Source organism: Patagioenas fasciata, chromosome 1, assembly GCF_037038585.1.
Source record: "Patagioenas fasciata isolate bPatFas1 chromosome 1, bPatFas1.hap1, whole genome shotgun sequence".
Taxonomy (NCBI): domain Eukaryota; kingdom Metazoa; phylum Chordata; class Aves; order Columbiformes; family Columbidae; genus Patagioenas; species Patagioenas fasciata.
The window spans coordinates 123,684,611-123,710,342 of record NC_092520.1 but is presented as its reverse complement, the minus strand read 5'-3'; the positions used below and the strand labels follow the sequence as shown (position 1 = coordinate 123,710,342).

General features: G+C 39.1%; 1 long non-coding RNA gene across 1 annotated transcript; it reads left to right on the top strand.

Annotated features, from left to right (window-relative positions):
- Positions 1-644: 644 nt before the first annotated feature.
- LOC139827030 (uncharacterized) lies at positions 645-24,783 on the top strand. The gene is made up of 3 exons (XR_011737210.1): positions 645-718; positions 23,281-23,738; positions 24,062-24,783. It is a non-coding gene; the product is annotated as an uncharacterized lncRNA (long non-coding RNA).
- Positions 24,784-25,732: the final 949 nt, after the last annotated feature.

Sequence of the window (25,732 nt, the reverse complement as noted above, 5' to 3'; positions counted from 1 at the left end):
TTTTTTTTTTTTTGTATTGCAAATGAAATCCACAAATGTGAGGGAATTAAAGTGGAAACTTTGTGAAATTTAGCTTTAGAAGAAATACTATGCTGTATTTAAAGATGACTCTCATAGGTGGAGAGCAGGGCACTGGGTTTCCTGGGTGGGCAAGGCAGGAGTTGCTCCTCAACTCCTCTCCCCTGGGCATGATGGCTCCCCGCGGTGTCCGCCTGGCTGCGGAGCTCTGAGGGCTCAGAGGCCTTAGCAACAGCTTGTTTCCTATTAAATCACAAGACACGGTGTTCAGTTCCTCAGCCAGGAAATTCCCAGTCAAGTCCAGGTACCAGAGACAAGCGTGCCAGTGGGGCAAACAGAAGCAAGACACGGCAGATCTTATGAATAATATGCTAATGGCTTGTTAAACCCAGCTCAAACACCCTGAAAGGACTCATTACGCATTTTAAAGATTTTTATTTCCCTGCTTCCTTTAGTTTGGGAACATTAAGGTAATACATGCAGCGGTTCTATTTTGGATACACCCGGGGTGCGAACACGGGTACTGTCGAGGGGCGCTGGCCGCCGGTGCCGCCGGAATCCGCGGGGTGGCGCTGCGGTACCGGGAGAGCCGGCAGGCTCCAGGGCCGGGCGGGAGGGGCGGCCTCCTCCTCCTCCTCCCTCTCTTGGGCAACTACGACCCTCGCAGTGTTTTAAGAAAGACGATAACTAAGACAAAATGGTAATTGTTTTGTGTTTTGTTGTTGTTTTTGTTGTGGGTTTGTTGTTGTTGTTGTTGTGTTGTTTTGTTTGTTGTTTGTTTTGGTTTGTTCTGTTTTCTAAGTCCTGACTTTTTGAGACTTGTGAAGTCCCACAAACTTTTTGACGGGCAAAGAGGATTTCTCTCCTCCACTGTAAAAGTTAAACGTTTAGTCTGGATGAACTTTTGAAATGGTACCTGAAGATTTCAGTGAGTAAGTGTAGTATATCTGAAGTGATCTGGGTAAATTTATCCCCCTTCCACTAACAGTATTGAATTAAGGGAATTAAGAAAGTTCTGTCTCAGAGTTTTAAAAGTTACAAATTATATATAAAATTAGAAAAAACTATAAATGGCAAATAAGGTTAAAAGCAAATAATTCATTAGTGTGGATAGCTATGATCTTCATAAATGAAAAAGAAAGAGGTGAAATGTATTGGGCAGAAACTATTTACTTGTCCTTTTTAACTCTTCCTAAATGTTTCATACAAAGTATGGGCAGTGTGCTCTGATGGTAATCTTAGACAAGCAGGTGATCCTCTCCAGTAAAAAAACAAAGGTTTTGTATGTGCCTGTAAAACAGGATGAAAGCGTTTGCTCAAGTTATAATAAAGGCAACAACCACTTATCTGAACCCGCCTGGAGAAGATCTGAAGTTGCATTTGCAGTTATGTGGCTCCACACTCTATTCATGACAAAAGAAAAAAAGGAAAAGGAAAAGGAAAAGGAAAAGGAAAAGGAAAGGAAAGGAAAGGAAAGGAAAGGAAAGGAAAGGAAAGGAAAGGAAAGGGAAAAGAGAAAAGCAAAGTGTGTTAAAGGATCAGAAGTCAATGTTTAAGATGTCATGTGCAGCTGGATTCCCAAACACCATTTCTCATAGAGATCTCCTATATGTTCAGATAGGTCTGTCAAAGCTTTCTAGCTATAATAGAAACAGCTACCCTGTATCTGAAAGTTAAACCAAGACCCTGCCATGGAAAGTAAAACTTAACCCTAAATCAAAACAAAAGGAGCAAGCCCACATATTATCACCAACAACCTTCTCTGTAGCCAAAATGTGCTGGGATGAAATTAACACGTCTGCTTTATGTCAATGGGCATTTTGGGCAGCACCTTCACAAGCAAAATGTCTCTGAAGCCATAGCCCTGTACCACACAGACAGTGAGAGTTTTATTGCACAGTAGTTGAAGCTTTGACCATGCTATTATTGACCAACATAAGTCTCACCTATCTACAGGTCACAGGATTGTTTATATATAGTCTGTTTATGCCACTGACTGTAAAAAAACAAGGGCAAAAAAATGGCCACATGAAATCATTTTCTATGCAGAAGGTTCTTAGGAGGCACTAGATGGGCAAAAAGGGTTTTTTCCTTCAGTCCTTCACGCAGGTGGCAGATTTTGCACCAAGGAACAGAAGAGGGAGTGCTGAAGAGGAGATGAAGTGCACAGCTCTAGGCTTTTTCATAGCTTTCCAGAGCTCCTAAGGGATCAGGGGAAACGGGATATAAACTGGCTGTTCTGACTTACGCTGGCAATCAGGCAGGGACCAGGTGGCCCTGGTATGTCTTAACCAAAAATATCACTTACAATAACCTTAATCCTTATTTTTCCCCTGAGTAGTATGGATAGGGAACAGAGCGGAGGCCAGTCTTTCACATCAGCCACACTAATGCTACGAGGAAGTGGGAACACCAGCTTTTCTCCCATACGTATGAACCACCAAACGTCTCACAGTCGATTCAATTTTTAGGTAGTATTACTTCTTCCTTTCCACTTTTTATACCAACTGTGCAGTGCTTGAATCTGATTTAGACTGAGTGAGCTGGTAAGGCTTCAAGGTAGAATAGAAGGTAGCCTCCTCTCCAAAGCCAAACAGTGATTAAAAAGACAGAATTACCTTTCAGGTGAATTTAGAACAATTACACAGGATTAGCCGTATTGCCATAAAAGTCTAGCCACAACACTAGCTTATTCTGGAGAAGACCAAGTTAGTGTTTGGACATTTTTGTTTCACCTTTAACTGAGAACTGTGTTCCATTAGTTTATCTTCTGTGAGAGTTTCATTTCCCTCATGACCTTGCATTTCAAGTTGAGAGTTTACTGCAGGTTATAAGCAGATAGCCTTGAAGTGTACAGGAAACATAACTGTGCCATAGCACACAACTGTGTATTACAAAGGACAAACATTTAAGTCAGTGACACCTAAGTAACCACTCAGATTAGAATATTCTAATAAAACTTTGGATTAAGTTCTTATAAATTAAATGAATATATAATACAACTAGCATCATAGCAAAAGGCAATAAAAGATCTCACAGGTCTCACTCAGTAATATTTGCCTTATTTATGTTATGAAGACAGGCTGGAAATTTTATCTGCATTGGTCTGTAATAAGTACGGGGTTTGTTTCCTTTTAGTTGTTTTGGTTTTGTTTTGGCTATAGTAAGGGAAGATTATACCAGTTTGGAAGTATGGAAGTCATACACAAGTTTGCAGTTTCCTGGTTGTCCTGAAGCCTTCTCAAAAAGCCGTATCACCTACAGAATGTCATGTATCTCTAAAAAAAAGGTTGACCTAAGTGCTAGGATGCAGGAAGAGAACTCCTCTTCGAGTTTCTGTAGAGCTTTTGGACGAGTTGCACATGTACAGCATGGCCCCTTGGCCCTGCTGTTGTGCTGATTTATTCTTATCCCCTTTACTATCAAACCATTCCAGTATCAGCAGTTCCTCAGGATGGTTCCCAACAAATAGCTCCAACAGGAAAACTTCCTCAAGCCCCTCCATAACGAGCATTTACAAATGTAATACTTTCAAGCTTTTCTGCTATAGACCTGTTCTTCTATAGTGGTCTTTTTATGTTTCAGTAATATATTGGTGCCATCAACTTGCTGGCAAACTTCCTGCTTCTGATGTATTTGAAAAAAAAAAAAAAAAAGGCTTTTATTGTTAGATTTTGCACCCTTGCTCCTCAGAACCCTTTTTTGGCCAGCTTTATTATAGTTTCACATTTAGCTTGCCAGAAAGTTTATTATCTTTTCTGTGTGCTTCATTTGGATTTCCACTTATTGAAGGATGTCTTTTTTACTTTGACTCCTAGTTTGCTTTTAGACATACTGGCTTCCCTTCTTGTCCCCAGTTCTCTTAGACTTTGGGAGTATTGGACCAGAGTCCAAACACTGCCTCTGAAAATACCAAGACAAAAATTACCCAATTTGTCAAAAGCTGTTAGAGGTTTTGTTGTTTGGTTTTTGTTTGTTTGTTTGTTTGTTTGTTTTTCTGTTTTTTTTTTTTTAATAAATTAAATTTGAAACCAAAAAGCCTGCCCACCTTCTAGCAGAAAACTAAGGTTCAAAGTAACTTGCTCCTTCTTAGATCCCCCCTAAAATCATCATAGTTTTCCAGGATGAAAATAGAAGCATCTGAAAAAGCTGATGGAGAATACCTTTCATGTGAGGAACCCCAGGAGGCAGAAAGATTTAGGTATGAGAACAAGTTCTTCAATATGCAAAACATCTACTTGCAGGTCTAAAAGGTTTAATCAGATCTCACAAAGTGACGCAAGTTCAAAGAATTTAACATAAGCGTGTACTGCAGCGCTTGGGAAAAAATACTGTGATGTTGATAAAGCAAAAAACTTTGAAGTGAATAATTCTCAAATCACGTGCATGGAACTGCCAAAGATTGTGCCCTTAAAACAGTGGTCGAGAGGGAATGTGTGATTTAGTAAAATCAGTCAAGCAGTGAGCTTTCATCTTTGGAGTCCTGGTTTATAACTTACTTAAGGCGTTAATTATAAGTGTCTTGGGTATCCATTCCTCACTTAATTAATCTCCACACTTATGTGAAGTATGAATCCAGATCATAACCAAAAGCTCTTCTAGCACAGACGGCCTCATCTGACTGGAAGAGAAGAAAAGCCACTTTGGGATCCAGACACAGTGGAAAGACAACTCACACCTAAAGGTTTACAAATACTTACACACTAGAGATAGTAAAAGATTTCACTTTTTCACCAGCAGTGATCTCCCAAATCTAAACAGGGATTATCAAAATTATCACACAGTGTAACTTCCCATCAAAGAAGGTCTTGTGGGATTTAGTGCATACTTATTCTGCAGACTTTTCTTAGTAGGTTAAACGAGCTCATGCTGATTCATATTGAGCATTGTTAACCAAGTGAGACAGTTTAAAGCTAGCATAGATGTCTACATTATTGTCCTATGACTGTAGAGTAGATGTGCCCATAATCTTATGATGTCTGATTCTTCAATGAGAATGACATTAAGTTTCTGATGTAAAGACTGTTGTCCATTGAAACTTCATTGATGAAAAGGAAGGTGAAAACAACAAGGAAGGTAATATGAAGATGAGAAAAAACAGAGATAGAGGAAGAACCAGTCTCCAAAAAGAGACACAGATCCTGGAGAAAAAAATACAAAAAGTAGCAGAAATGTCAAAGACAATTAGATTGATTTAAATACTTCAGAACCTGGACTTTTCTCATAAAGTACATTAAGTGGGGAAACACTGGCAAACATGGTTTGTTTCACTGAACTGCACAAAGCACTCACTAATTAAAAAAAAAAATCAAAACTTAGATTTCTGTGCACACCCAGGTCTTGTTACCAGTGTAACTTGATTTTTAAAGATTTTTGATGTCTTCTAGTGATGAGTATATACAAAATAAAGCAGAAGCGGATTACAAAAATAAGATAAAAAGCTTTTAAAATTACCATTGTTTTCAACCAGCTGCAGCATACACATTCTTCCTATAATTAGTTTTGCATATGAGTTAAAGATATAATTCCATAATGGATTCATCAGGTTATGGGAGCTTCTAAGTATATTGTTTATACAATCTGTTTATTATCAAAAAGGTAGAGATGCACTCATATTATTGCAAAGCATTATTAATCACTATAACAACATTTAAACATTAGATGGTAGTAGTTATTTCATGTTTTTAAGAATTTTCTGGTTGAGTTTTTCTGCACACAGTCAAGCTTCAATTGAGATTGCAGTTAACTGAGATACTACAGACTATGTCTGGGTCGCTGTTGCAGTTCGGAAGCTCACGTGTGTCTGACTTCTAGAGTAGTACAGAACAACGGTTTTAAGAACTTAGTATTTTGTAAATCGGGGATTATTATGTTGAATATCTGACTTTTCCCACTGCCCCCCACCCCCCTAAAGACAGACAGGCAGGCAATATTTCTCAGATAGTACAATCTTTGTTGGCAGAAACACTGAATTTGGCCATGCTATTCCAGATGAAAGTCATGTTTGATGAATAATAACAGACTTAACATCCTCAGCCCAGCTTCACTTCTGCTCAACTTTTGCACTGGATAAAGCATAGTTTAATAAGTGAGTTAGGTAGAAAAATACTGGTTTTGAATCAAACTATGAATAGTTTTATCATGAAGATTTTTTTTTTTTTTCTGGCAGTGACTGCATAGGTTTTACTATCTACAGTAAAACTATGGTTTTACTATTATTGTTCTGATAGGGGATAAAACCTCTTTTCCACTTTTTTGAGCAGAACCAAGTGTGTTACAGAGGCATCTGTTTATAATTGTCAAAGGTCTGGCTTCACAGCAAGTGAGAAATCACCAATAACTAACATACCTGCAAATTCCAGTCACCCTTTTTATATAGAAACAAGCTGGTCAATGAGGCAGAGGTCCAATGTAGAAAAAAGGCAAGTGGTTTGCCACCAGGGACCTGGCTAGAGTTCATCAGATAACCTGAAAGAAATATCTTTTGCAGAAATCCTATTTTTATTAAAACACAGTAAAATACATATTTACCGTATCACTCTCAAGGTTGTTGAAAAAAACTTGGAAATATACATCTTAACAGCTTAACACTTGAATCCAAATAGATAGCATCTTTTTTTATTTAGTTTAAAACTTCTGATTTGGGGTAGATTTCCTAACTTTTACGGACTAACTTTTGTGTAGGGAGCACTTGAGAATGCTGTTATTTTTATCTCTTTTGTTTTTTTTCCAGTCAAGGGTAACCAAAGCCTAGATTTCTATATCTAATTTCTTCTCAACACTGTAAGCTCCATGTGTGCACACACATACAGAGCATGATAGCTTCACCTGGCTCTTATGGACCCAAAGTGCTTCAGAGGAACAATTTGAAATGTCATTACCTTTAGGACTCTTTTTGACACAAAAATATAAAGCTCCAGCTGCATTGTAAAATTACAAAGCTAAAGTGAATCTCAATTTTATTTTGCTTGGAAATCAATGCACAGTCTTTGGTAGAGAAATCAGCTGGATGAAGGATCATGACCTCATGGTTCTTGAACCTCTTGTGGTTCACAAGTCAAGTGTGGCTCCAGGATGCAGGCAAAGTAATGTGATGACAGCTGTGGTGACAGCCCTATGGTAAGCCACATACCCAGAGACATGATGGACTGGCCTAATGGAAAGTGTTTACTCAGTTCATCAGTTCATCCCCACCCTTGGAAAGGGATGTGGCTCCTTCAGAGCTGGTACCTCCCACGTGGTAAAGCTTTCCTGGAGCTCTCCGCCCAGCTTTGGCTTTCTGGCTCTCAGTTCCTTCAAAATTTCCTTGTGGTATTCCTAACATCAAGAAAGTTGTTTGCTCCACCACTTGGTATATCTTCTGTTTTGTTTTTGACCCCTGAGTCAAGTAAAAATCACATGTCTGCAGGGATTTCACTTGATATGAAAAAGTGTTATGCCTGCAAAAAGCATTAGTTCCTTAAGAAAAAAAAAAGACACAGACTATACTAAGACTGTTTTATTTGTGCTCTGACTTAAAGTGTGAAGACTCTACCAGTCAGATTGCTACAGGGGCTTAGAAGACACTGTAGAAGGAGTGGGACACTCATATCAATGAGACAATACACTTTTCTCACTTAATCTGGAGAACTAATGCAACTTCCCATTCTACACAGGGAAAGCAATAAGGAACCACTCTTAAAAAAAAGAACAGCTTCGTGCAAATGAGTTGATGCTCAAAAAAAAAAAAAAAAAAAAAAAAATTTTTTTCTGCTTAAATGAATGACACTGAAGTGTCACACCAAAATGCTTTTCACATAGTTCATACAATCATACATCCAAAATGGACAAAAATCCCACAGTCTTCAAAACTTTTTAAAATTTTTTTGCTTTGAGTCTACACTTCTGCCTGTTTTGTAGGAGCACCATGAGGCAAGAAGAGGGGGGTAATACTTCAAGGAATTTGGTAGGGATGGCAGGCTAAATAAGAGCCATCACTGTGCAAATAGTTTGTCAGTCACTTCAATTGCATTGTTTTCCAGATGGGGACAGACGTCTGAAGGCCTTATTTCCATAGGAGAACAGCAGATATTTTGATAACCATGTAATTTCTCACCAGCAGGCTACAAATATTCGATTTTAAAATATTTCCTTAAGTATTTCTTATCCTGGACTTTTTTCCTTCCAAATTAAATTTAAAAGAAAATTACGGAAAATCATAACTGCTTGTTCTGCATTCCCATTTTCTAACTTCATTGCTGTTGTCTTGCGTAATACTACAGCTATTCAATAATCACAAGAAATCCTGGGTTGTAACTACCAGATTTCACAACTTTTGTTCTGCTCTAAATGCTTACTCTTAAGGACTTAAAAAGGCCCAGGAAGTAGTAACCACTGCTACTGTGTCTGTCACATTAACCTCTTCTTTGGGGCTTTTTGACAAAGTATACAAGATGGTGTAAATTAGTACTAGCCCGACACCATAAGAAGAAGCTTCAATAGAAAAAAAAAATAATCAGAAAAAATTAGTTTGGTCCCTTTATCAGACTTATAATCAGAGGAAGCAGTTATTGCAGGAGCACAGGAACTGAGTTCTGTGTTGATGCACAGGTTCTGTCCCTTAAGATTTATATTTGAGCAATGATGGCAGTCTTGTTTTACCTCTACTATGCCACCTGAATATATAAATAGATTAGGGCCATCATTATAGCATTTACCAGGAACTACAAATATTTAGGGTCTGAAGTTATTCCTACAGAAGTCAATGGGAGTGTTACTGACTATTTTAATGAACATTGGACCAGGTTCAAGGACAGGGAAAGATAAGATTTTGTTTCTGCAAGTACCTTAGGTCTGTTCTGGCTACCACTATAATGTTTTATTTTTTTCCAAGCATTTAACAGGAACAAGTATTTGTATAGGTGTTACACAATTGTGCTATGGGGAAATGCTGAATTACAAAATCAACTGCATTCCTGACAAATTGTAATTACTGCCCAGGAGAGTGAACACCAAGAAACTGCTTCCTCTCGGTTGTGGGAATCAGGCGTGTGCTGTGCACCTGACCAGAAAAAAAGAAATAAATCCCTCAAATTAAAAAAAAAAAAAAAAGAAATCCCAGAACCAGAGTGCTTGCACAGATTCACACCAACATGTTTGGGATTTCAGAGTTCTGCACAGATGTCAAATAGGAGACTGGGATAAGAGGGAACAGGGCCTGATAATTATGGTTACATGAGCTGACATAAGGAAATTGGAGAGTAGAAACTCTCCCCCAAATCCAGAGGCCAGAAGTAGACTTCCTGTTTGCCAGAAGTAATCCCTTTCACTTCTGTGATATGGCTCCAGATAGACATAACATGTGCAAAGGGCAGGATATGGCCTCTTCATGTCTTGCTTTTTCCATAGTGCTGTATCCAGAGATTCAGAAATGTGTTACCATCACCTCAAAGTGTTAAAAAAAAATCCCAATTAATTATCCAGCCTCAAAATTCTCGAGACATGCTAAAAAGTAGACTTAGAAATAATAAATGCTTAGCTCTTTTAGCTTGCCCACACTCTTTCACAATACGTAAAGTTCACGTATTTCAGATTTTTCTCTAAAGCCACAAGCACCAAAAATGTATTTCTTTTCCAATAAAAACTGAGATTATCAGGTGAAAACCAGATGGCAGTGAAATTCATGAGGGTGGGGGACTCAGTAGTGGCAAGGTGACAGAACTCCAGATGGATGAGAACACGCAGTGGGTGGCCACCTGGAGTTATCAGGGGCTGGTCCTTCTTAAAAGCCAGACAAAACTAAAGTGGAGCCAAGAGGTTCATTGGATGGAAGCATGACCCAAGATCACATTCATACTAGGTGTCCCTGTATCCAGCCATGCAGGTAAGATCACTGCTGCCATTGACCCCTCAGTGTGTGCCCCCACCTACTCCAACACACCTATTCACTCTCATCTGGGTGCTCATCAGGCTATGGGGACTGATGCACTCTTCCTGTGATGTCCATGGTCCTCCCAGCACCTGCCCACCTCTCTGGAGGATGTAGAGTCTCTTTTTGTGGAAATGTGAGCACAGAGTCACCATGTGGGGCCCCTAAGGCCTTGTGATGACTTATTCCCCTAGCCCACCAAGCACAGAGCCTAAACATCTCCTTTGCCAGAGTTCAAGCCTCTGTGTACCCCAGGGCTTACAAACAAACCTCTAGGGCAAAATGTGAATGGGTCTTTAACAGAAGACTCTTAGATACATACGAGATATAAGGCTGTGGATCAATAAAATCAGCACATCTTTTTATGTTTCCTCATTCAAGTGGAGCATCTTTGGTCTTAGGGGAAAGTCCTCAGAGATATCCTCAATCTTTATCTTGCAGTTTATAATTTTTCCCTGAATCATGGAATCATTCCTGTCTGTTTCTCCTGTGACTCAGCCAATTTCATTTAATCTTGCCTGGACACACAGTTAAACAAAATCAGGTTCCTCAGCCCCTCCTTCCTGACATACCTTTTCCCTTCAAAAATGGAAGGCTTTGCTTCTCCAGACACTCTTGATTTTTCGTTTCTATTATCTGTAGGGAAAGAGGGATACACTCTCCACCTGTCCACCTCTTGGAGAAGTTGCAGGAATCAGTTCTCATAACTTCAGCCAATGTCTTGTCCTTCATCCATATTTTCAGCTAACATGGGATTAGTAAGGCTCACTGATATACCATTACCTACATCTTCTCATGTGGGAGAAGATCAGAATGAAGACAAGTATGCTTTAGCAATAGGAAGCATGCTGAAAAACTGTATTGTAGGAATGTCAAAAGATTCCCAACAGGGAAAAGGTTGAGGCAATGACTTTTCTTCTGTGCTACTACAGCTGCCTACCAACTGAGCAGCTTTCACCTCTCTCTGTAATATCCCCATTCAGAAAGGCTGAGAAACTACAGAGATTTTTTGTATATCTGTCCTCATAGTTTTCCCAGAAGCATGGAAGCGCAACTTTAAAATAAATGGGAAAGTGAGGTGCAGAGAGATTGAGTAGGACACCAAAAGTCACACAGGACATCTGTGGGGTAGCTGATCAGGGTCTCCAGTGCAACTCTCTAATGCTTCAAACACTCAATCACTTCATCTTCAGTCAGGTTTGGAGCCAGGAGATAATGTTTGAATACCCTTTTAATAAAGAGGAAACCAGGTAAAGCTTTCAGATATAGACTCAAGACTCAAGCCTTAGTTGTCCACAGAAGCTCAGTTTGCTCAAATTTCAGGCAAGGAGAGCTAAAGAAGGCCTTCTGGGTCACTATCCTCCACCCATTCAACCCTGCACAATATCACTCAAACCAAGGCAGCTTTACCAAAGTTGCCCATGGATCTTATTTACCTCTCAGTCCTTTGATGCAGCTCTCACAGAGATGAAACTGAATCATGTAAAGCAGGAAAAAACAGCAACAACAAAAAGACAATGCTTCTTTTGAAAAAGAGAGGAAGAGAGATAGAGTAGAGCAGCAAGACCATTCGCTGCCCACGCCCCAATTTTCCATAAAATCCTGCTTTTAGTAACATATTACTTTAGCAAATGAAGGAAGCATTGGTTACATTTAGCATGAGGTTCAGCCTCCACTCAGCCTTCCCCTGTAGTTGATAACTGAACCAATTCCTCAGTGCAGCCAGGTTGTTAACAGCCATAACTCTTCCTTCTAAGCAAACATACAAGGAAGACTATGAGGAATTCAAACTTTGGGCTGGATAACAACTACATAAATAGCTTTCCAACTCAACGAGGCATTTTAAACTATTCATTAGCAGTAATTATGCAAGAAGTAGAGGTCACCACCAGAAATTTTACAGAGATTAGAGAGTCAGGATTCAAAATGAATTTAAAGTCAGAAAAATACATTATACATTAACACAAAGGCAGATAGATGGAAGGTATTACTGCTGCAAATCATTGTCTTGAAAAATTGCCTTTTTTTTTTTCTCATGTTGATTTTTGCAACTTTTGCCTATTAAAGCATGAAAGTTTTAGGTCTGTGGTGTTATTAACAGGGTTCAGTGAGGTAAATGAAGAGAAAGATCACATCAAATTAGTCCCCTAAATTATCATGCAACTATTCATCTAGAATTTCAGACAGGAAACAACAGAAGTCCTGTCTTTTGGCAAACAAGACCTTTCCCTCATTCTTCTTATCTATTACAACACACCAAGCCAATCCAGAGAGTGCTAGAGATTTTGGTTACTGATATAGAAACCAAAGTTCTCTACCCTAAAAGTGCTTCCATGTAGGTGGATTCTGATTAGTGACATTTATAGGATCACAGCCTTTGTGTAAGATGCTGCCTTTTTCTCTGGTAATATTCCAGGAGCAGCAACAGAAGAGCTGTAACACAGCTGGAGGCCCTTGGAAACCATTCTGATTTACTGAAGTAGCTGCATGCAGGACTGTGAAGCTGTCCCTCATGCTCCATTCAAAAATTCATCTTTCATTTTCGCACCACATGAGTCAGAATCCCTGAGGGATCATGGACTTTCAAAATGTGATGTCCCTACTCTGCAAAACGTCACGGTGCACAAAGCCACCCTCAGTGCTTGGTGTGAGTGCTGATGCGAGGCTTTCCACCCAGCATGCTTCCTTGCTCCAGGTCAGCTATAGCCTCATTAGGAAAAAATGCTGATTGTGCCCATGCACAAACCTTGAGCAGGAGGATGAAAGCAAGCAAAGACATCTTGAGCCTTTGCTCTGTGGCTTGCATCTTGGTAAAGATAAGTTACATATCAGCTGCCCAGTTCAAATTCTTAAGAGGTATTTGAACCTTTAACTATGGAAAGTTTCACAGAGAGATTTAATCAAGGACCTGTACTGAGGTGGAAGTAGCTCAGTGATGGCAAACAGACTTCCTGACACATGGGAGCACTATTCCACACAAGGAGAAGCATAACCTGTTGGGTTTTACAAGCATACAGATTCTTTAGAGAGCAGCCAAGTCACCTGTGATGGGCTTGTTCTCTGAATGTCACTACTGTACATCCGGAAGAACTTCAATTAGTAATGTGATTATTCCAGGTTAGCAGTGCTGACCAAGTAAGTACAACCTGAAGCATCAGGTTTTTTTAACCATTTTTGATTCAGAAGAATTCTGCAGGAATGAGAAGAGGTCAAGTCCTCAGCAAACTCTGCTAACAAGTGAAGCTCTTTTGGCTTTGAGAGCTATACACTGATTTCTAGCAGCTGCTGAACTGTCCATAATGGCTTTAAAATACATTGTTACACAACAGAATGAAAGTCACAGTATGTTCTTATAGAGCTGCAGAAGCTGTAATTTCATGTTCAAGCTTGAAGACTGTGGATTCCTTGAGAAATGGATGTGAGTTCACTTCCTGGTCATGCTAGTAAAAGACCTTTGTGATTATAGGGCTCAGGAGAACCAGGGCTCTATGAATGTGAAGTAATAAACTTTCCTTACCTAAATAGTATAGGGGCTGTATGTTCCTGCTTGGACTACAAGCCCTGATGGTACAAGTTAAAGCAGAATATGAGCAAATTCATTCAGGAGTGGCTAATGAATAAATAATACATAATACTGGCAAACTGTACTTCACAAAAGGCACGCAGTGAGTTAAATAATGTAGACTTTCCTCAAATACAGGGAACTGCCTGCTTGTAAGAAGTGTTTAGTTTTGATTAATCATTTGTAATCTGATCAAATGAAAGAAAGCAAGCTGCCTGGTGCAAATGACTATTTTCCCTTTTTTAACAGCTGACCCAACAATTGGGCACCCTTCTGGGTAGTGGAACAAATTAATATTCCTGAACTGACTCGAATACATTTAAAGACTGAAACAGCCTGGTTATGGGGACGTAGCTAAAAGTGGGTTAAGTAGTAAGCAATTAGCTGCATATAAACCATGAATCAGTCTGTTCTGATGGTAAGACTTTGCCTTCTCAGTGTGTTTCAGAAACACAATAAGCAGACTTATACTGAAGTGTGAGCAAAATTCAACTTTTCTGTTAAGTGATCTTATTTATTCTTCTTTCCCCACGGCTCTCTAGGAACCAGGAAGAAGGTTCAATGCAGCACTACAGACACTTTCTAAATTTGTGTTTGTATGACCAAGACCTGAACAAAAGACAAGGAAAATACTCACATTAATGTTTGAGTGTCTAATTGGGAAATGAAATACATCACTAAACTGATCAGCAGATCAGACTTTCTGTGTGATACCATGCTTTTAAGTAGTTCAATATAACTGTACATAAAAAGTTGATGAGTTCTAGACAAATGGTTTCTTCTAACTAAAATTTTCTCCCTTCCTAAACCAAAGAAGGCTTGTATTTTATGTTTATTTATTTTATGTTTATTTATCAAGTTTGGTGTTTATTATTATTATTAAATAAATACTTAAATCTCTACCTGAATTCACAGAGTAATATTATTACTGATGTTTGAAAAGGAGAATAGAGGTAACAAAGAAGTTCAAGACAAACCAAACAAGGAATGCACTAATCTGGTGAATGGGGAAAAAAAAAAAAAAAAAAAAAGCAACCCTAAAACCCCCCTCAGATTCATCTTAGACTTTCTGTCCCAAACTATTTTAATTGGAGCCATTTTATGGTTCAACTCAATCCTTAATTTGAAAGGCAGTGTCAGAGGCTTGGTCTGTACTTTGATTAGTAATGTGAAGTCTGATAAAACTGACTGTGTCACTCAGGGACAAATGTTGAAAGAAAGTTATATGAAAAGAAGGTATAGCAATGATTGCTTTAACCACTAACCACAATATCAGTGTAATTTGAATCATGTTTTTATAAGGATTTTTTAATTATTATTATTATTTGGGCTTTCTCTAAAATTGCCTTCTACTCAGAGGATTTTAGGTTAAAAAGTATCCTCTGGCTGGCTGGAGAAAAAGGGTAGACAGAGGCACAGGAGTTCTAGGGGAACCATTCACTGAGGCCAGTTGCAGCACAGTAAATTGTGACAGAACCCCAGATTAATTTTGTCAGCACTTCATGCATGAAATATATTGTCAAATTGTGCATATTTCTTTCCTACTATGCACACACAGGAAAATGCCCTTTCTGCAAAGATGGAATCAAAGATACAAAAGGAAAAAATATCAGAGATGCAACCTTCACCTCTGCTTTTCTTTAGCCTCTCAAAATTTCATGACTCACTTTTGACCTCTAGCTTTCTTATTGCCCCTACCCCATTACATAGACATGCATCTCCAAACCACTAATGACAGTTATTTATATTTATAGTGCAGTTGTGAGCCTGGCCTTGGCAGTATCTCCCAAAAAGCCCGTGGCATTTCAGAGCATTAACCATGGTTAGGCTGAGCCCAAATGGTGCAAAATGAGAGCTCAAGCTCTTATGCAGTGCAGTAATGTGGGTTCTGGCTGTTGTTACAGACCTGAGTTTTGTTTTAAGAATAGGGTACAAAATCTACTTCCTTTTATCAGCAAAATCAATCTCACTACAATAACAATAAAACATGAGGGAGATTTTGCTTCTCAGCAATCATAGCACTAGGGTCTAGAGAATAGGAATACCTTTTCCTTCTCTTATTCGTTCATGTCCTTCTGGTCATAGCATGTTGGGACAGTGACACCAACGAAGAAGCACTGCAGTGATTTTTTGACAGTTTGGTAGGTAAGGGGTGAACAGTTGGTTAAGGGAACAAGTGTGTCTGAAGCAAAGAATAAAATGAAGACTTCCTGGCTGCAGTCCATTTCAAAGTGCTATAAATTAGTAACTTGGCTACTCAGTCATCTTCTGTTCCAAGAACGGTTTGCTCTACTTGAGTCAACTAACTGATCAGATCATTTAGTGGATGGCTACAGCAATTCCTGATCTCAGAGTTTTTCTCTGTGTGCTGTTGCATGGGTATGACCATGTGACTTGAAGCAGGCTCAAGATGGACCATCTATCCTATCTTCTCTTCTTTAATGACAGTACATGAACCTGTACTGCCCAGTATTTGTTTTAAAATCAATTTTATTATGACTAAAACAACCATGTTAAGCCTGAATGAGTTCTGGAACACACTCTGGTAATCAGATGGAGCCAGGAATGTTTTGAAGCTGGTCCTTCTCATTACCACATTTAGTCACAGAGAAGATAGCCAGCAGGAAAGTTAACTAGAAGTTTAGTACCTTAGTTCTGGTTTACTGATGGAGAACTGATCTTACTTTGATAGTATTTTAAGGAAACATTTACAAGAGAAATAGAATAAATACAACTGCTCTTTGGGTGTTCCTCTTGTAGAAAAATCTTGTGAAGTTTGATAGGAAATTAATACATAAATTTGTAGATGTTTACTATAGTCAAATAGAAGTGACTTATAAAAGCCTGCAGCTATTAAAGCACTCCTACCTCCAGTGGAGAAAGGCCAGCTAGGAGACTGCCAGCACAATACAGAAAGAAATAATTTCTCTTTTTAACTATCCTATAGAGTCCTATGCATGTGATGTAATTCTCTATTCAATTCCACAGAGAAGGTATAATTTCCTATTAGAGTCCATCGGGTGTTTGTATGTAGGTTTCCTTTCACAAACTCCTTAGCATAGCCAGAAAATTCATTTTCTATGTGTAAACTAAATGGTGTAGCTCTTTTTCCTCTGAAGTCATATGATGTCTGTCACCACAAAAACAGCCTACATGCAGCTGTATCTTGTTTTGGAGCCTATACTCTTGCATATGGTTTCTAGATGGAGGCAAGTATCACTGCAACAGAGCTATTTAACTAATATATTGTCACACAATGATTAATTTCTCTTTTATTTTCAGCATGAAAGTCTGTGGCATAGACCCCCATATGGTAAAATAATAGGCTGAAAGATTAGCCACCACCACCATCTGTTACTTGTCCCTGTTTTCATTCCCTCTTTCAAGGGCTGATTGCAATTTCAAAATCTTTCATTGAATGAGTCTATTTTCTTTCAAGTTATTACCTAGATGACTTCAGTAATTCTATATAGATAGGGCCTGAAAAAGAAACGCTGAGTGCAGTGAACACGCGTAATACATTTGCATAATGCAGTGGAAGAGAGGGTGCTGTGAGAGGAAATTCGCAGGGCTGGCGTCTTGCTTCACCCGTCAGTGTTTACAAGAGTGTAACTCCATTGCCTGCTTTGGAGTCACCCCAGGGAGCCACGGTACTGCATGAGAGAAATGAGGTGTTCCATGTCACATTTCTTGCCAAAGTAATCCATTGTGCCCAAGAGGTGAGAGATAACAAACCATTTCTTCTTTTAGTATGGCTATTTATTATGTGTTATTTTCTTTAGATGAGTATTTATGTCTATACAGGTGAAATTATTGTGTCCAAAGAACAAGAAAGTAAAAAGAGGGGAGGAAGGAAGGCTAAGGCAAGCCAAACAAAGAAATGCAAGCATATCTTAGGTAAGCACGAAGGGTGAATCAATAACAACAACAAAAAGTATTCTGTGATCAAGATCCCCACTAATTTGTATGACTGGCAGGCTCCAAATCAAATTAATATGCACTGTACCTTTGGCATTCAGCCCTTCAAACACATGCCAGTGCTTGAAGAAGAACCTTTGTTGTTTGAAGGCTTGACACTGCTGGCACAGTGGACACTGGTTGCATGACACTGCGCAGTGCTATGTGATGAGCATGAATCATAATCATTGGTCAAGGTAAGGCAGTCAAGCCTGGTGAGCAAACACACAGGTTTAGACTGTGGCAAATCCTACTGAAAGCAGGAAGAATCCACACTACCACTTTTTTTTTTTTTTTTTTTCTATGGGAGACACTATGAAGGCATAAGCTACATCTCCACATCCTACCAGCAGTTACATTGGAAACGCTACTGCTGTTTCTGAAACCAATATAGAAATAAGTAGCATTTCTGATAGTAGCCCTATTCATGTTTCCATTTGATCAGGAGAAAAAAAACCCCTCCTTTCTTCCTTTGCCAATGTTGTATTTAGAGGTGCCTTCTTCCTTCTCTGTTGTCTCTCTGCTAATTCCATCTGGGAACCCTTAAGATTGCAAAATTTTTGCTGTTTAAACTTTGAAACTATATGTACGACACAGCTTCAATGAAGAGTGGCATTTCTCCACAATATGGCTAAAAATGTTCAACCTCTTTAGCAACAAAATGAAATTTCAGTATCAAATTTTCACTTTCATGTAAGCAATTACTTTATTCCAGGCTATCACTAAAAACACTTAGACTGCAGAACTTGCCTGTGTTAATGCCCCCTTTTCTTTTTTTTTACACAAGCATAGAGAAAATATTTAACTTCTGTCAGCTAAATGAACGCTAAAGTGTCATGAATGACCTGCATTTGCTACACAGCTGATTCAAATCACACATTCTCTCAGCCACTGAGGTGTGGGTATCTCACAACTACAAAGTCCCACTCTTCTCCTTAGTCTGGTCTTTGGTCCTGTTGCCTGTAACATGGCCTGTCAGCTTTACTTTCTAAATTAGACTTCAGGCTTGTGAAAATGGGTTCCCTGCTTGTAGACTGCCTGGCATATCATCAGAAAGCAACAAACAAAACCACCAAAGAGGTACTTCATGCCACATGGAGTGAACTTTGTTTTCTAGATCCATCATTTCAATTGTTCAATATGGGACATCAGGCCAGATTCTCAGCGGGAGTAAATCAGTACAGCTTTGCTATGCGTGACAGAGCTGCCCCAAAACTATGCTACTAATGTTTACATGTGCAGGAACAGTCTAAATGTCACTCTTATGTCTGGCTCATGATTCAGAAGACCATAACTGTTTGACATAGCCCATGTATTTGTTATTTTAGGGGGCTGGTTGGAAGGAGATGGCAAAGGTTTAGGAGTCAATGATCTCCCATCAGCTCTACAAACAAGTCAAGACTGCTGGGCTTTGTTTTCTTTTGGGAACCTTCCAAGCATCAGTACTTTGCAAGTTACCCCCATAGGCAATTCAGTGTCTGTTTCAAGTTAATGCGCTTTGTTTTTCAGGCCACAAATAAAATCAGAACAAAGTAAAAGTTCAGATTTGTTTGAAAAGAACCCAAATTGTGTACCGTGTGAAAAGAAAGGTAAAAAGAGGGTCAGCGAAGCTGGGAGTAAAGAGGGCATGGGATAGGGAAAATCTCTCCAGAGGAAGCCAAGTGATTTTTAACACAGAGAAAAAAGAATAAACTGAAGAGAGGAGAAAAATATAATAGTTAGAAAGTCTAAGTGAAAATCACTTTCAAATAGTGTAGCTTCCTTTCTCCTGGTGAGGTTCTGGTCTCACTCATAAGAGGGTCAAAGGGATGGAAACTGCTAGCTCTCGTATTACCATTGTATTAGAAGCACGTGAAGCAAATGACAGAGATACAATCAAGATTCTGTCCCTGATTACAGTAATTGAACTAATTTGAGAACCTTGTTCAATGTGATCTTTTAATTCTCTGATTCCCAAAAAAGCTATAGCAACAACGGAGGACTTGTATTAATCAGATATCAAGCACACATATACCTTTGTTAAAACAAACATAACCATAGTAGGACTTAGAGGGAATTATTTTTCATAACAGCAAAAAGCTGTTAAGGGAGGTACCTTTTTTCTAAATCTGTAAATATGCTTTGTTATCTGATTTCAACCACAATTTATAATTGCTTTCACCCCACAGCTCTTTTCTCAAGGACAGCAGCGGAATTAGGCTGCTAACTTTGTGCTTAGGAGGCTCAGTTTTACAATTCTCCATCCCTTTAAAAATATCAGATGAATCTGGGGTCAGTGGTCCTCATCTGTCTGGCAGGCATTGCATTTTCCCTGCAACATAAATAGGGTAAAACAAAGAAAATGTATTCTTCAGTGACGTGCTCTGTTACTACCTTTTCAAGATTAACATATTTTCTCTCCTGTGTTGTATGTATTGCTTTGTGAAATCAGCCTCAAAAATTTCCATTGACTACCATGGAAACTGCATTGGGCCAGTAGTAGCCATAGAGATGCCAGATGGTAAGAAGCTATGCATATGACTGCGATAGAGAATTGCTCACTGAATACTCAGTTTGGATGAGTGCATTGGATCCAAAGTAAGCAGAGTTGAGCACAAATGCAGACAGAGAGCCATCCCCCAACAAAACATTATTAAAAACTATGTGAATACTTTGTGAGAAATTAAAACAGAGGAAAACTATCTTCCATGATACAAACACTTATCCTGTATCAGTGGAGTAGTTTCACCCTTTGATTCAATGGACAGGTTCACCTTTCCACGAAGATATGCAAAAGAAAGTAAGGCAAATAAAAGGCAAAAAAATCTCATCTGACTAATATGAATGCTGAGCAAATAAACTGTCAGGCTCAACAAACTGGAAATAAGAGATGAAACCTTTGAAATCCATGTTACCACTTCAAGACTGGCTCAAATCAGCAGTGAACCGTAGCCATTATAATACCTTGGTGAGATTTTGGTAGCCCCCATGAAATCAGATTTGGGTTCTTAAGACAGTTAAGTGCAGATGTTCACATCAAGCAATTCAAAACCCAAACCTGTACTCTCAGGCAGTTGGAAGAAATGAAAAAGATGAATCTCATTTGTGACATTTAAATGAATTGTGTCCTTGTCAAAGCCAGAAATCAACAGGGCCAAGACTTCCTTCCTACACTGTTCTGTTTAACAGTAAACTGCAGCACCTGGATATTACAATGAGGACAGCCAAAGAGAAATTCAAGACAGATGAATGTGTTAACTGTCACCTGGGATAAGAAAGTAGGTAGAAAGTAGAGAAATTTTTATTGCTCCTGTAAATTGTGTGACTACATTTTTTCACTATTTTCTTTATTTCTGCTTGTTTTTCTATGAAAAAAAAAAACCCTCAGAAAACCCTGTTTGTGCAGAAAACCAGCACACGAAATGTAAGCTTCAGCAGTCAGGGGAAAATTTGCAATGTCTAGATATCAACTTGCCCAAGCGCTTTATTTCTTTTGTAAGAGAGTGAGAAACTGGTCCTAACCTTTCAAAACATCTCTTGCTAACACCAACAAAGAGATGCAATTGACAAGCAAAGCAACATTTTACATAGTTTTCTTTCATGATGAAATTTCAATGTTTTCCCACATAAGTAAGAAGCAACATTAGACAAGGAGAGACGCATACAACAGTCTCCTCTTGGATGACTAAAAAGTGATAGAAAAAGCCATTTCAGTAAAGCTGCAATAAGAAAAAGAAAAAAGGAAGCTTTACACACCATGGGTACAGCTAGAGGAGCAGTCACAAGGTGTGATTAACAACATCTTGAAAATGTTTCTCGCCACACAAATTGAGCATGTGAAGGAATACATTTTCACTGTGACTCTTAAAATTAGCCTGAGGATGATCTTCCCAAATGAGTTATGCACCTACTCAATATCTAAATGTATTTATTTCAATGAGAAGGGACACTGATATAATGCCAATTTTGTGCAATGCAAATCACACTAAACCTTTTTTTTTTTATATATATATAATGTTCAGCAGCTGATCCTGCATGGTTGCTTACAAATGCAGGCTGAGAGACCACACTGATTGCAGCAGAAAACTGAACTCGTATCTCACATTGGCTTGAAGATGCAGTTTGACAAGTGCTGCTTAAACAAACCTGAGCATGTCAGTTATTTTCAAATGATTTACTCGTTACAGTCACTTACAACATAAAAGCCAGCAATCAGTCATTAGCACACAGCAGAGGAAATTTTCCCAGGGTATTATGTATCGTGTTTGGACAGTTAGAACTCATTGCTAATATTTATTCACACTGCTATAAATTATTCTTCTCAAAATGAACCCGAGTCACGTAAATGCTGACTTGGAAAGTACCAGAGGCCTCTATTTTCCTGCAGCATGTGTATTTCCTTTCTGATAAACTTCCTGCCTAAAACTGGAAATCCAAAGGCTAGTGGAGCTTAGATGTTTAAAATCAATGCCCTGGAGGCGTGGGGAAAGAAGTTTGGTTAACATTTGCTGCGTCCCTTTTAAGGGTCTAAATTTGTTGAGGGCTTAAATTGTTCCAGTGCTGCAAAACAGAGCACTGCTGAAATGCGTGAAGAAATTTCATACCAGTGTAAGCATCAGATTATTTGTCACAGGCTTTTTCCTTCCTCTTTTTTTTTGTTTTTTAATTTTTATTTTTTAATACATGTTTTGTCCTGTCAAACGATACCCAACTAGACACTCTAGATACACAGCAGTTTTGAGCAATTACAGGTGGGGTCACTTATAGCAAGGAAACCAGAAGCAGTCAACCAGATTGAGTCAGCCCTCCACACAGTGAAAAGGCTTTTGGGACACAGATTCTGTTCATATTCCCAGCGTGATGTGGTCTACTAGAAACTGTACTGTAACACCAGTTCATTTTACACGAGCTTCCTCATAGGTAACAGTATCATCTCATGGACATTGTTAACAGGGGTTGGATTAAAACCAGGGAAAATGAGGTCTGAAAATCTCCCTGGGAGTTGTCATAACCAGTCAGAATTTGGTACTGAACTATCATTAAATTGAAGCCCTTTCAAAGTGCCTCTGTGGTGGTTCATTCCTACAGACACATCCACAAATAGTGGATGAAAAAAAGTGTTTCCCTTGTCAAAAGTGAGGAAAAAACCCCCACAACAAAACAAAACACCTCCCCCCCAAAAAACCCCAAACAACAAACAAACAAACAAACCCCAAACAAACCACAGAAACCCACACAAAACAAAGCAACTGCCACCAAATCAGTGAAAACAAAAAAACTCCCCTCTGTTCCATTTGGAAGCACATGATTTTGAAAGATAGATAGACAGAGGTATCAAAGATGAACTCACAGGAAATAAACTGATCTGCACTCATGTGCCCAAGGGCTCTTTTTGGGCTCATCCTGTTCCCACTGAAAGAAACAAATAATGCAATGTTCTCTGAAGTTAACAATGTTGTTGCAGGGTTGAAGCCAAACCTTTTCAGTGGATGTCCCTTAAGCATAGACCATGTTATGTACTCAGCTTTCACAACAGGTCTAGTGGTACCCCAGTGCACTGTGGGGACCGAGTATCCTACTCACTGTGTTTAGTACTATCTCTAAATTCCAAAAAATGTAACTATAAGCAAAATTTTGCTCAGTCTTTGATGAACAGAGCAGACCATCTCAGCTCTAAGGTTCTCTGAGATATTTATCTACAACTTCTGTATCTGACTTGTACTAACACTGAGGTCAGAAGGACTGTGTTCTGGGGCTAACTGCCTGCTCAAATCTGTGACAGCTTTATTGTCATACCATGGGGGAAGTAGATACCTCCTTTGAAAATAACTTGAAAATTACTTTGTCATTTTTTTAGGCATCACTGGTGTTTCTTTGGGATTTTCTGTCTGCACCTCCACCAGATGCTGCTGAGAGAGAAGCAATTCTATTGACAAGTTGCCTCTGGAGCATGCTGTAAATGGCACATCATACCTCACTTGTACATTCTGGACATACTTCTTTCATTTATTTGGCAAAACTTATCTCACAGATGCAGGAAACATACATATTGAAGAATATTATTGTTACTTAACTCACATAAACACTGCTGAAGGTATTGGCAAATAAAAGAGTTGGCCTCCACTGATTGCTGGTGCTATATAATGTCTTTGGAGAATTGGTTCTCCAGAACCATCAGTGATAACAGACAAGCAGTTTTAAGTGAAGTTTTAAGTCATTAGAGCTTGAAGACAGAAGCTCCTACAGATTAAAATCAAACAAGATCAATTTTTGTAAGCTCAAGGAGACCAAATAATGTTGAACAAGCATCAAGAGGTAGGTCTTTGATGGATATAAGTTGTAACCAATGGTGTACATAAATTAAGGGCATGGCCCTTGAGTTTTAGTATTTCTTTTGCAGGACCTTATCTTTGAATTCCTGAGGTCCCTATTTAACCATTTCCTTGCAGAGAATGTTTCTCACTTAAGTAAACATTCTCAGGGCTCTTTGCATAGAACTGAAAGTCCAGGATTCAAATTCACTCGTGATCTTGCTGAAATAAGTAATTTATTATTTCAATTAATGATCCAACTATACTTATATGTTTGCTATCATTCTACTGTTTTTTGATTTATCTTTTTTTTTTTTTCATTCTCAGGGCACAATTCTTGCAGGGAAGGGCTACACAACCAAGACAGCTGCTAGAGAATGATGTCACTCATTAGTTTCATATTGGAAAAGTAAACATGCTAGCAAATGTCTTACACGTCTGTGTTTATTTGTGAGTAATAACTAGTTTGGAGAATGTCTACAGCTGTGATTTATGTGCAATAAACCAAAACAAGACAGATGTCAACACTTTTGTTGACAAACGCAAAGCAAAGCAAATGGCTTTATCCTAAATTGAAAGTCCCTTTTTGCATGTAGGAGAATGCCTGCAGTTTCACTTGTTGCAGAGGAAAGCCAGGAGAGCAGTAACTGAGGAGACCTTCAGCCATATCTCGTAGAACTAACAGTTTGTCCTCCCATCACCAACCTGGGTGGGATGCAGCTGCCTAGATGTTTGTTTATGAAACTCCCAAGCCTTATTCATCAGACTATGGCGCTTCTTGAGCTAACAGCCAAATCCTCCCCTGCAACCCATCTGAATGGCTTGTGGAGCCTGTAGTAAGCCAGGAGAAGGAAAACTTTCCCCCTCTATGCTGAATAACAGCTCCCATTTTCAGCACTTCGTTAACTATCACAGCTGCAGCAGAATCAGTTTAAGTAGGGAACAGGAAAAGCCAAACCCCAGCAGACCCCCAGACCGAACTATAGCTCTGCAGGGTGGTTTAAGCAGTGGCTCCCCTGCTTCTCCTGCTGAAGAGCTCTCAGGGACAAGGTGGAGAAGGGCTTGCCTGGAGCCACACAGAGCTCAGCTCCTGATGCTCACTCCTGTCACACAGGAGACCCTTCCCGGCCAAGATGCCAGCACGGATGGCTGATTTGGCAGAGAAGTTAGAAGCCACTTGGTAATATCCCTTGAAGCAGCACTCCTAGCTTTCTGCTGAAGCACTAGGAGACACTGCCGTGTAAGCCCAAAGTCATCTGAAATGTATTTGTTTACACAGCAGATACCATCAATGCTGCACCAGTTGTCTCAACCATCACTAAGGAGAGCCCAGTTTTTCCTAACATTTCCAAACTTCTAAAAAACATGCTTTTCATTCCAACGTTTATAGCTAATGGTCATAGTAGATCCAGCAAGACACCACTTTCCCTCTTCTCTGCAAGTTTCAGTATCAAATCAGTCACTGTGGTCTGGCTTTCTTGAAAATCTGAATTTTGGAATGGACCACAACCTTCTACTCTCTGCCTGTCCCATGGTCCATAATCAAAATCGACTCTTGGTGAACCTGTTAGCATATTTAGTTTGCTTCTCATCTGGTTTTGAATTTTGCCTAATTCCCTTGACCTTAGGCCATAAAATAACACTGATCACTATGGACAAAGGCAGTGCAACAGTGCGTACTTCTCTCATACCCTCCCTCAAAGGCAGCCCACCTTCGACTTGTGAACATTGTCTTTAAGGGATGCAAAAAATCAGGTTGTAGCTTGGTCCATGCAGCCATTCTGGCCATGGCTCCTCTGTTATTACTGTTAGTAAAATATTAATTCCAGAGTTCTAGTAAGAAAGTTTTGTGATTTCCTGGCTACTGTACAGTTGAGGTAGATTTGAGCTCTGAGTACATAACAGTTAAAAAAAATATAATAGATCAAATTATATCAATGAGGCTGGATGGTCAGAGCATGAACCATAGGCAAGTAGCCACTTCTGAGCATAATGAAA